At 48.7% G+C, this 12671-nt stretch overlaps 1 protein-coding gene and 1 long non-coding RNA gene across 3 annotated transcripts in view; one reads left to right on the forward strand and one right to left on the reverse strand.

Annotated features, from left to right (window-relative positions):
* Positions 1-202: 202 nt before the first annotated feature.
* On the reverse strand, positions 203-5413 carry LOC116878270. The gene is made up of 2 exons (XR_004384808.1): positions 4883-5413; positions 203-489 (listed from the first exon to the last, which is right to left on the reverse strand). It is a non-coding gene; the product is annotated as an uncharacterized LOC116878270 (long non-coding RNA).
* Positions 3587-12671, forward strand: part of ST6GAL1 (ST6 beta-galactoside alpha-2,6-sialyltransferase 1) — a 117167-nt gene continuing 108082 nt past the window's right edge. The window contains exon 1 of one of the 2 annotated variants that reach the window (XM_032875607.1): positions 3587-3712. The gene's annotated coding sequence lies outside the window, so the exon portion shown is untranslated. Of the gene's footprint in view, positions 3713-4036; positions 4258-12671 lie in introns of those variants that run through there. The other variant, XM_032875606.1, reaches the window with a different exon arrangement.

Here is a 12671-nt window from a genome sequence, read left to right on the forward strand (position 1 = left end):
CCTTGGTTTCAGGGCACGGCTCAACACTCACTGATGGACTTTAGGCAACTTGCTTTACCTCTGAGCCTCAGTTTTCTCATCTGTAAATGGGGATAACAAGGAGCCATACACACCTCACAGGTTTTTGTGAGTCTGCAGAGGGCTCAAGTGGAGTAATGTATATGTAAGCCATTCATAAAGATCTTTATTCATGTGCATCGTCTTTATTTATTTATTTCTGCAGCTGCTCACTCTTTTTCTCACACCTTTTGTTGTCATGGAGAGAGGCTAGTTCAAGTTCAGGGAGACCTCTAGAGGGAAGGACTTGGGAGGGGCGAAGGAGCTGGAGGAGCATCATGGGAGGGTAAGGGAGGCTGAGGAGGCAGGTGGAGAAATGAAAGAAGGTGAGGTCAGAAGTAGAACATCAGAGAAAGGGATGTTGTAAGCAGATATCTAGGAAGCCTTGTATCTTGATGTTTGTTGTGACCCCATTTTGTCTCCTTAAGAAACCTGCAGGAAAGATCTCTTGCTTTTTCATGGTCTTGGAATGAGATTGTAGCCATCTCCTTGCCTCCCGTACATTAATATCATGCTAAGATTGGCCTTAAGGCAAGAACAAGAGGAGTAGCCTAAGAGGACTTAGGTACACCAGGGTTCTACAATGATAACCCCTCCTCCAAGTGAGGATTAAAAGAGAACATGCACATAGATTGCCTTGCACACTGGAGATGTTCTGTACATGGCAATTATTACTATTATGAACCAAAGATACTTGGCTAAAACATAAATGATTTGAGAATTAAGACTTGGTTTCTCCTTGTGTCTCCTAGGACAGGACTGGACACTGAAGTTGATTGGGCAAAGCGCAGTCAAATGACATTTGTGCCCACACTGTATGTCCCTTTCTCCCACCATGCCTGCTCACACTATACCCATATTGCACTCTGAGGTCTTGGGGCTGTACTCCTTGCTGTACTAGGCATGGTCTGGCCAGCCAGTTCCCTGTCCTGTGGCTGTGGTCCTCCCATGAGGCCTGTCTCTGGTGTCCAACGTCTGCCCCCTAGTGTTGTTCTCCTAGAGAAGCTGTGATTCTATTTCTATTTTCTGACTTGGGTTCCATAGACTTAGCTGTGTATAGGTATCTTTATCCTTGAAGCTGAGAGCAGTGAGGCCCAAGTTAGGGGGTGCAGACAGAGCCTAAGGCTGTTCCTTTAACCCTGAGCCCACTCTTACATTCGACAATGGGTGCTGAAGGTGTGCAGAGAAGAAACTTGGGGGCTGTTGAAGGTTCTATGTGAACATCTAAAGTGGGATGAGGAAGAACATCTAGAGTGGGATGAAAATATCCTCTTGGGAGGATATTTTCAATGGCCTGTGCTCTCTTTATTCCCTACAAGACTGTGTAATAACACTACCTCTGATTCAAGAGCACTATGAAAGTACTGTCTGTGCGTGGACTGTTGTAAATGGACATTATAAAGTAGCGCATTATTTATATTAGCCAGTAAACTGCCTAAAATGATGACGAGAAAGGCACCGAGTTCATGAGGGGTGGGGTGCTGGAGATAGTGTCCAGAGGGAAATTAGATATCTATACTTCAAAGAAAAATAGGCTGTCAAGGGAGGGGCCCCAGAGGCAATGTGTGGGGAATCCTCCTCAGCAGGCTGGGGAGGACAGGCCTCCTGTCTCTCACTTACAGTTCAGAAAGCCCCAACTGCAACCTGGAGGGAGGAGCCTTCCCTTCCCCAAAGGGAAGGGCTCCATAGCTGCTCTCACCCTGGACATCTTCCCTACCTGCCCACTCATCTGCCTCAGCCCCAGAAACTTCTTGGGCTTTTCTTATCATCTCTGGTCATCGGGGGCCTGTAGGAATCCAGAGTGAGCCTCTTCCTTTGTTTTCTCCAAAATTTGGCTGTATTGCTGTATTTCTCCTTAAAAAGAGTACTGTGGAATGGAGACTGGAGTACCTTCTAGAAAAGCCTCTCCTCTGTTTCTTGTTCTTCATTTTTGTGTTTTTAAGTTTACTTATTTATTTTTAGTAATCTCTATGCTCTATACTCATGGGGCTTGAACTCATCACCCCCAGATCAAGAGTCCCATGCTCTTTTGACTGAGTACCCTTGTTCTTGATTCCTAAGTAGTGTTGACACAAAAGTGATTCGGAGGGAGGAAATGATTAAGGCATTCCATTAATGTGGAAGAGGGCTCAAATTCTTGCTCTTCCATTTTTCTTGGTGATTTCAACTTTCTCCTCTATATAGTGGGGCTAAGGCCATCTTATGACCAGGAGAGACAATAGAATAAGGCAAAGCACTTTTGGTCCCCAAATGATAGGTATTATTTGCATGTCTCTTTTTCATTCCTGCTGTCATTGCCTCAGTTCCTATTATATCTCCATGGATGTCAGCTTGAAAGCTGGTCTTTATGCTCTATGCTCACAGTCTTTGCTCCTGCCATCCATTTTCCAGTAAGCTGTCAGAAAAATGAGTATCAAACACAAGGAGGCATGCCATGCCCCTGCATAAAATCTTTTAAGAGTTTCCAATTTTCCAAGAATAAAGTCTGAAATCTTCAATATGGCACTGTTCCAGAAACAGTCTTATGAATTTGTCTGCTTCCACTCTTTCACGCATACATTTTACTGTTACAAGCACCTTCTATATGCCAGATACTAAGCTAAGGGCTTCATAGAGATTGTTTCACATAATCCTGAAAACAACACTGTCATTAATATCTCCACCATACAGAAGAGGAAAGAGGGTCAAAGAAACTCATAGAGGTTGAGGAACTCAAACCAATACACAGCTAGTTGGTCAGAGAGGTTTGAATTCACTCTGCTTGGCCCCCCAGCCAACTCGGGCTCTTTGAACTGAGCAGTAATGCTCCTTCAGGAGTTGGGAAGGGCCCAAGGTGTAGCAGGAGGGGTCCAGGATCTGGGAAGGGGGTAAACAGTATTTGGAAGAAGGGTGATGGAGTTGAGATGAGGATGTGATCTCTCCTTTCTCAAGTGGGTGGTGGGGAGTGGTCACCTTAATTTGGAGACAGAGTTCTGTGTCTGGGCTTCAAGCACTGGTTGTGTTTCTCCCCACTGTGTCCCCAGAGGACCCAGACTACCTTCCACTCCGCCATTCCCTCTAAGCACGGAGCCTGGTGCCAAGTGGGTGGTCAAAATACATTCGGGAGATGATTATTGCTATTGGCGGTCACATCTTGTCTTTGGGGACTGGGGGGGCAGTCCAAGGGTGCTTCTGGCCCTCCTGTAGGATGGTTTTCAGTCCAGTGATCCTTGGGGCCTGTATCCCAAGTATACAGCTGTGTTTCTTGCTTAACCTGCCGTTTTCTCTCGCCTCCCCATAGAAGTCCCAGATCAGCCTCGGTGAATGGAAGGAGTCTCGCTCCTACACCAACCCCCTCAGGCCTCCCGCACCCCTCCCGCCCCCCCCACCCCCCCCACCCCCCCCAGCCTGCAGACAGCTCAGGCCCACACTCCCCTTTTGTATTTGCGGGGCTTGAAAGCACTTAGTGCGCGCCCCGCCTGCGGTTGGGAGGTTCTTGTCAAACCCCGTGAAGGAGATTATGTATTTTCATATTGTACATAGGAATAGTTCAGAGAGGTTAATTGACTTCCTCAGGGTCACGCAGCCAGTGGTAGCAGAGCTAGGATTTATAGTTACCGCTTGAAAAGCCCGAGAGAGTGTCGGCTTAATCCTCTGGGACCTGCGGACTGGGGAGGTGAGCCAGGATTTGGGGACCCCGGCCCAGCCGCGTCGCCCCTCCCCCTGTTCCTCCGTCCGGCCTCCTCAGCTGGAGGCTGGGTCCCAGCATCCCGCGGTGCGCTCACCCGGCACCCCTCATCCGGAGACCTGCTTACTAGCGACCCTCCGGAGGGCCACGACAGGGGGCTTGGGGCGCCGTTTGACTGGGGACCCACCCTGTCGGCCCGACTATTTGCATAATGGAGACCGTCGCTTCCCCCGCCCCTCTGCCGCGCTCTTCTCCCCTCCTTCGCCGTCCCCTCCACCCTTCAGCCCCGGTCCCCCACTGTCCCTGGCGGACCCTCCTGCCGGGATCTGGCGCCGGGCTCCCAGCGGCGGGGCTCCCCTGCGGCGGCAGGGAGCGGAGTCGGGCGGCACCTGGGGGAGGGGAGTGCGGGGCAGGGCCGGGCTGGGGAAGACGCCTGGGGCACTGCCCGGCGCTAACAAAGGGAGCGGCAGCCGGCCCGCGAGGGCGCGGAGCGGGCGGAGCAGCCGCAGCCCGGGCGGCCGAGCGCGCAGAGAGTGAGTAGGGGTGCTCAGGGCGGCGGCGCGGCGGGGGGCCCGGGCGGAGGGGCGCGGGAGGGGCGCCGAGCGGCAGGGCGGCGGGGCGCGCGGAGCCGGTGGCCGGCGCCGCCTCAGCCTTCTCGCCCGCGGGCCGGTCACCGTTTGGGCCGGGGTGTCGGTCTGCGCGTTGGTCCCGGCCCAGGGACCGCCCTGGCTTCCCCCTGGGCTCCGCGAGCCTGCGGACCCACAACAAACCCACGTGCGCTCGCCCCCCGGGAGCCCCGCTTTCTTCTCCGCACGGTCGGTAAGGTGTGGGACGCTTGGCGGACTCCGGAGTCCGGCGTCCCCACGGCCGGATCTGCAGACCGGGAAACTGAGGCCTGCGGCGGGGGTGGGGGCTCAGGCACCAAAACAAACGCACGTGCGCTCTGCCCCGGGATACCAGCGCCTCGAGGGCCCTGGAAGGGCCTCCCTGCGGCACCGGGCCATTGTCTGCAGCCGCGGGGGAGGGAGCGGCGCTCAGGGCGCCCCTGGCCGGAGGAGGACGATAGAGACGTTGAAAAGGTACCCCTTGGCCGTCGCACCAAACTGCCAGACTGCAGAAGGGGGAAACGAAACACGAAAGCAGTTACAGAAAGCTTACCCCAGGCCAAAAGCCTGTCCCCGGCCGTGGTGCGCTACTTGATGGGACCAGGACAGCCCCTCACTTCCACCGCACGTCTTAAAGACCCGGGCTGAATGAAGGGTCCGTGGGTTCCCCTCCCCAAAAAGCCTGTGCCTAGCGCACCATTGTCCCTGCACTCTGGCGACCGCCCCTGCCGGGAGATCGCGAGCGCCTCCCCAGCCTGCAGAAAGAACGGTCCAATTTAAACAGCGCCCGGCGCGGTCTCGGTCTTCTTGGCCTTTTGCTTGCACTGTGCCTTGTAGGTCCTTCTCTTGCGTCTAGCCGACCCGGGTTGTCGCTGGCCCCTTTTGGCTTGGGGCTTGTTACATGTTTTTACAAGCAAGTCTAGCCAAGGCCTCTTGTTCTGAGGAGGGACGGTCGTATCTTCAGTTCTATCAGTTTGGGAGAAATTCTGAGGTCCAGATAGGAGAGCACTCTCGTTTGTTTTGCCTTTTCTTTGCTTTCATATGCCCTGCTCAGCTTGGCAAATTCTAGTTAATCAGACCTGTTCCGGCAGTGGTGACGTGGGTGGATTGGCCCCACAGGTGATGGTGTGGGGGCAGAAGCAAGCCCCTCAGGTTGTGAGAGTGGGTGGTTGGTGTGCGCGGGAATGGAGGCCTGCCCTCAGAGTGTGCCGCTGAGCCATCCTGCTGCCAGCACCCCCGGCAATGAAACCTGTTCCTGGGGAGAACTGGAGGGCTTTCAGCCCTAAACCACAGCTCCTGAGGATCCAGAAGGGGATCTAGTGAATCCTCTTATTTTACAAGCAGGAAACGGAGGACTGAAAGGTGCAGCCACTTGTCCGAGTTGGAACCAAGTGAAATTGGAAAGAGAGAGCACTTGAGGAGGGGCCTCCCCACTCCCACACTGCCCCCAGGCCTTGCCAGGAACCAGAGGCAAAACCAGGATTCTGGGGTTGGTGTAAAAGTCAGCAGCCATAGGCACAACAGAGTTAAACAAAGAAAGTAATTCAGATTGAAAGCTGTACACTTCCATTATCCCTTTCAAGAGTTCTTTATTCATTTGAGAAAAGTTAGGTTTAGTAATCCTTGACTCTTCTCCTAGCCTTTTCCTAAGCTTAGTTATTTCTCTCTCCTCATTGCCCCTTTTCCCTCAGATTGGAATAGGGCCAACTGTGGAGACTTAGATGTTTTGCCTCTCATCCCTGTGCCAAGAGGCCTTTGTTTGGGCCTAAGCATTGGGCTGTTGACATCAGGCCCGCAGGGAAGAAAGTGTCTCTAACGGGCTACTCCTGAGCCACTTGTGGGAGAACAAAGCATTGTTTTCATTGATTTTATTTAATTAAATTCTTTTTGAGAGTTCCTCGGAAGTAGCTGCCTATTTTTATATTTGGCAGAGGAAAAGTTGGAAAACCAAAAAAACACTTCAGGTCCGGGTTTCCCCAAAGTGACTGTGCTGTTTTGTCCTGTCCCTGTTACCTCCTGGCTACACTTGTTTCTTTTCTTAGGGGTTCTAGACTACTGGAGTATAGTTTTCTTATCAGGATGCTCATCTTATAAGGAACTTTGGAAATCCCCCAGTCAGACCCTTTTCTTTTCCAAATGGGAAAACTGATGCCCAGAGAGGAGAAATCTCCTGCCCCAGGACACGCAGTCAGATGTCTGCTTTTAGTGTCTCTTTTTGCGTAAAAGGGCTGTTGTTGATACCCCAGAGTAAAGTCAAAGTTACGATGGTTGTTATAACAACACCCTTTAAGTCAGAGAATGAATTCCTTAAGGACTTAAATAGGTGTTGGTTATTAAACAAAGCTGTGGATCCCAGTGGTCGCTATGCTAAGGAGTATTACAGTCATCATCAGGGATCAGTTTTCTTTAGTGTTTACTGAATGGTTTCCTTTCCCCTTGTTCTGACCTCCTGCCTGTTCCCCTGTCTCTTGCTTGCTTGTCCAGTAGGGAGTTGCTCTGAGTATCTCATAAAGCAAAAGGCAGCAAGAAGCCAGAAGACAGAGACCTCACTTAGCTTTTCGTGCTGCTTACCTTCCTGGGCAGCAGTTTCCTCCCTTGTAGAGTGAAAGTCCTTCCTGCCCAGTCTCTGCACAGGCTGTACTAGTGGGATGGAAGAGGCTTAGGCCTTGGAATCAGAGGAGTGGGTTGGAGTCAACCCTTCTTTCCTGTGTTCCTTGAGGATATGATTGTATAGTGTGAGGGGAAGGATGGGTATGTGTCTCCTGGATTTGTTTTGGGTATCAAGTCATGTGACATGCTTATGACTGCTCAGACTTCTTGGCAGGCTTGGGTGCTCACCAGCTTTTTAAGTGGTAGAGAGTGTTGGTGGGACAGTAAACCCAGAGAGTAAGCCCTCTGCTCAAACTAGGAGACCCTCTTCAGTTAGCAAAGAGGTGTGAATGTCTGCCAAATTGTAAAGGGGGCCTTGGGTAGTTGTGAAGTACGTGTGATTCTAAGGTAAATAAACCTAGCAAGAAACAAATAAAATGCAAAACCATAACGTTCATACCCAAGTTGTGCAATCTGAAGTGATTCCATTTGTTTGTCTCATTGAATTCACTGAGGACAGGCAGGCTCGGGGTGCGGTCCCAGGCTGACCTGGAGTTACAGGGAAGCAGATCCATTGTTCGCCCTATCACCCTTGCTCAGAACACATTTGGATCTCCCTTTGGAAATTGTTCTCAGAAACCCACAGAAAATAGATTTAATTTATCTCAGTATTAACCTGCATGGGGTGGAGGTTTCCCCTTTTCTTCATGAGTCAAACTAAGAGCAGGGAGTAAATGAGCCTGTGGAAGAGGGAAGGCTTCAAAGAGAATGTAGCTCTCTACTGTTGTGAGGATGTGGTTGCATTAAAAAATGACAGGACTAGTTCACTAATCTGGAACATTGGAATATGGAGAATTTGCTTAGAACCGGTATCAGTGATTTGTTCAGTAAATACTGAATTGGGGAAAAATACCTTTTTCTTGCTTTTATGCATGTATACTGAAATGACATGATGGCATTCTGGTTCCAATAGATGGACTTTTTATAGTCTTATCTGTAACAATAATGTAGTGAGCAATGCAGTTTCAAAGTCATTACTAGGGTAGAGCTCAGGGTGCCCTTCCAAATCCATTTGGTGATTTAAATTTTATTTATTGTTCCGATTATAAAAATCAAGTATGCCCGTTGAGGATAATTTGGAAAGTACAAAAAAGTGTAGAGAAACAGAAAAAGATTTCATCATTCAAAGGTAACCACTGTTAACATTTGGCAGTTACCCCCTTTTTTAAAAAAATATTTTATTTATTTATTTGACAGACAGAGATCACAGGTAGGCAGAGAGGCAGGCAGAGAGAGAGGAGGAAGCAGACTCCCTGCTGAGCAGAGAGCCCAATGCAGGGCTCCATCCCAGGAGCCTGGGATCATGACCTGAGCCAAAGACAGAGGCTTAACCCACTGAGTCACCCAGGTGCCCCATCCCCCGCTTTGTAAAAAAATTTTTAAAATGGATTTGTTTTCTCTAAATGGTTGAAATCCTGGTGTATGTGCAGTTATCTCTTACCTTTCTTGTTTGACCCTCAGATAAACATATCATGGTTTACGTCAGTATTACGGCTGCATCTTTCATTCATCACCCATATCAGCGGCTCAGCATGTCTGAGGTCACGTGGCCCATGAGCTCTGATCACTTCAGTGATATTGCAGCAAGGGCCTGTAGAGGAAGGAGCCTCCAGCATCCTCCCCCTAGCCCAAACTGTGTCAACCATTCAAACTCCAGCCATTTATTTTTTATTTTTTATTTTTAAGAGAGAGAGAGAGCGCGCGACCATGCACACATGAGGGTGGAGGGGCAGAGGAAGAGGGTGCGAGAGACTCTTAGGCAGACTCCAGGCCTATCCCGGAGCCCTACACAGAGCTCCCTGTCAAGACCCTGAGATCATGACCTGAGCTGAAACCAAGAGTCCAATGCTTAACCAACTGAACCACCAAGGTGCCCTGAACTCTAGCTATTCTTATGTAATTTTTCATTTGAGAAAAAGTTTAAAGTCTAAGGTGGAGGGGAAAGGCCCCGCGTGTGACCTTGGGTTCCAGTCCTGCTCTCGTGACTTCCAACAACTTGAACAGTTTCTGTAGGTATCAAATAAGCAGCTCCATGGTCATTTACTAATTTAGTCCTCACATATTTGAGTGCACACTCTGAACCAAAGATGTGTGAGAAGAGCTCAGCTTTAAAGAAACTTGTGGTCCAGTGGAGGAGACTGGGGAAAAAGAGACTGGTACAGGGTGCTGTGGGAGCACAGAGGAAGGGCAAGCAGCCAAAACGAGCATTGGGAAGGCTTCTGGGATAAGGCATAGCCGAACCACTTCTAATATGCCCTATGGTAATTGATGCTGTGATGAACATATTTGCAAATACATCTCTGTCTATATTCCAAGCTAGTTTCCATAGGATAGAATCCTAAGGTTAAAATGATTGGGTCACATTTTAAAGAATATGATCATTTAAAAACTTCGTAGGAGTGCCTGGGTGGCTCAGTCGGTTAAGCATCTGACTTCAGCTCAGGTCATGATCTCAGGGTTCTGGGTTCAAAAGAGCCCTGTGCCAGGCTCCCCACTCAGTGGGAGTGCTCTCTGCCCTGCCCCCTCTAGTGCTCTCTCTCTCAAATAAATAAATAAAATCTAAAAAAAAAAAAAAACCAAACCAAACAAAACAAAAAACCCTTACAGATTTAGTCCCAATTACGTATAAAGTCTTGAAGTACTCAAGTATTACATATTGTGGGAGCAGTAGAAATTAAGAGCCTAAGTAATTTAGGATTTGATTTGTTTTTACTGAGCCATAATTGACATACAACATTATATTAGTTTCAGGTGTACAACTTAGTGATTTGACATTTGTGTATATTGTGAAATGATCGCCATAATATATCTAGTTAAGGGGCGCCGGGGTAACTCAGTGGGTTAAGCACCCGACTCTTGGTTTTGGCTCAGGTCATGATCTTTGGGTTGTGAGATGGAGCCCCACATCAGGCTCTCTGCTAGGCGTGGAGTCTGATTGTCCTGCTCCCTCTGCTTTTCCCTCTGCATGTGCTCTCTCTCTCTTTCTCACAAATAAATAAATAAAAAAAATCTTGAAAAAATAATCTGTCACCATATATAGTTACAGAATTTTTTCTTGTGATGAAGGATTTGAATTCTTGCTCATCCTTTATCACGGGTAGAGACCTGGACAAAGTAGTTTAAGCTCATTGAACTTTAGTTTCCTTCTCTATAAAATGTGCAGCATGGACAGCCCTTACTTCCCTGGGCCATTGTAAGTATTAAATGAAACAGAGCTAAAGGGTCTAGTACATTGACATGTATACAGGTAACCCTTAGTAAGTGAAGGCTATTACTATTATAATTGCAATATTTCACAATCTGCAGAAACTTTGGCCCTAATATTTTTTCTTAACATGATAGCAGGCCATTGTGTGGCTTTCTGTGCTGAGGAAAGCAGAGAGTTCATTAAAATGAAACAACCTACCAGGTGACAGATTGAGAGGGAAGTGATCCACTTGCATGATGCATTATTAAAAAAGCCTTCTTCCTCTTCTTCTTCTTCCCCTTCTCTTCTTCTTCTCTTCTTCTTTTTAAAAGCAGGCTCCATGCCCAGTGTGGAGCCCACTGTGGGGTTTGAACTCACGACTCAGATCAAGACCTGAGCTGAGATCAAGAGTCAGATGCTTACCTGACTAAACCCCCAAAAACCTCTTCTTAAGGACAATTTCAAAGATGCAGAAGTAGGAAGAGTAGTGTAATGAACCCCCATAAATAATCACTTATCTTCAAAAATTATCAAAAGTCATAGCTGATCTGTAGCCCCACAGTTTGGCCCAGCGAACTTGGAAGCACATCCCAGACATCTTAACAGCATGATGCATATCTGAGACATCGAGTGGTCCTGCCCTTGGACCCTGTCTTTGGTGTCACTGTTACGAGACTGTGTGTGTGTGTGTGTGTGTGTGTGTGTGTGTGTGTGTGAGACAGAGGGAGAGAGAGAGAGTGCCAGCTGGCGAACTTTTTAAGTCTTACTACTCAAGTGAGGAGGTTTTGCTGCCTCCCAAACTGACAGGATGGAAGGAGCCCCGAATTTAGAGTTCAGGAGCCCCTAATTTTGCAGAATGTCCCCCGCCCATTACCAGTTGTATGCTTTTGAGCACATTTATAACAGTTTGGCAAGTACTGAATGAGGTCATCCGTGCGATAGCCCAAGCAACTCGATGTTAGGTGGACCCGAGTCAGGCTGGACTCCAGCCTTTCCTTCCTGAGAGGCAGAGTTTCCATATGGAGTCAAAGTCACATATGCCAGCCCCACCACCCGGGATGCGTTCAGGGAGTGTTGCTGCCAGTCTTGTTCTGAGACTGTGCTGCTTGCTCAGATGAGCATCTGGCCCACAGAGCACCCCATGCCCCTGAATCTCTCCTTGACCCCTCTCACTTAGCCTTTCCCTCTGATTTATCGATGAGGGCAGGAGGCCCCAAAGAGGGAGGGCCATCCAGCTGTGCCTGTATGACAGGCCCCGAGTCTGAGACCCCTTTTCCTCTAGGCTCCATGAGCTTGGTTTCTTCTCTTTGGCTCTTCTTCCAAGCAGGAATTTCTAACTCAACCAAAAGAAGGAAGTTGATTGTTTTAATAACTTAGTTGAAGCCCTCTCTTTAATCCTCTGGGGGTCCCATTATGTCAGCACCCTGCCTGGGCTGTGACTGTGGTCTCCGGCTGTTGCTAGCAAGCTGTGTGTTAGGCAAGAGGTAGGCCACCCTGGGCACCCCACCTCAGGGACCCAACTCTGAGTTCTCCAGGCCCCTTCCAGCCCTGAGGTGATCAGTGACAAAGGGGCAAATGTAAACCTAAGGTCAGGGGGCTTCTTCATACACTGTAGTAGATGTAGTAAATGAAATCGGATTCGGTTTTCAAAAAGGGTTAAAAACGAACCACCTCACTTTTTGCCATTTTCCCTGATCCCAGTTCTCCCTGAAGTGACTATCTTTGTGCTTTGTGGGTCCTTCAGCCCCTTTGGTATATATGTTCATGTGTGTATTCGTAGTTATATGCAGATAACATTTTTTAAAAAATCAGTAAATAGGGGCACCTGGGCCTCTCGGTCGATTAAGCTGCTGCCTTCGGCTCCCGTCATGATCCTGAGATCAAGCCCTGAAGGGCTCCCTGCAGTGGGGAGTCGGCTCCTCCCTCTCCCTCCGCCTGCCTCTCCCCCATGTGTGCTCTCTCTCTCTCACGCAGGATCTTTGCCTCTCTCTCTCCAAAAAATACATAGAAGTTTAAAAAAAAATAAAAAACCAAAAACTCCGTAAAAAGATTTCATTATAACTACCACTTTGCAAACCTGCCTTTTTCACTTTACTGTACAAATTGGAGATCTTTTCCTATCAGTATGTACAGATATTTTTCTCATAGTTGCATTACACTCTATATTTTGATGTTTATTTAACCATAAAAATGTTCCATAAAAATACATTTCTAAGTGTATTTAGATCCTTGACCTGTGGAACAATGGTTGTAAATGTCAGTGGCTAAATGAAGTCAATCCATTAAGCTCTGGGAAGGGCGGCGAGGGAACTGACCGGCACAGGGACACTGAGAACCACGCCCTGGAAAGCTGGAATGAAGGGCCCCTGGGAGATTACTAAGAGGCTGACTGTTTGGACGGGGTTATTTTTGGAGATAGCCTGCCTGCTTGGGTGCCCTAGGCTGCAAGGGAAGACACAGAGCTGCGTCATACCTTCTTCTCCGCCTTGCACTGACCCTGGCACTG

Source organism: Lontra canadensis, unplaced genomic scaffold (assembly GCF_010015895.1).
Source record: "Lontra canadensis isolate GAN:19392208 unplaced genomic scaffold, GSC_riverotter_1.0 scaffold56, whole genome shotgun sequence".
Lineage (NCBI taxonomy): Eukaryota > Metazoa > Chordata > Mammalia > Carnivora > Mustelidae > Lontra > Lontra canadensis.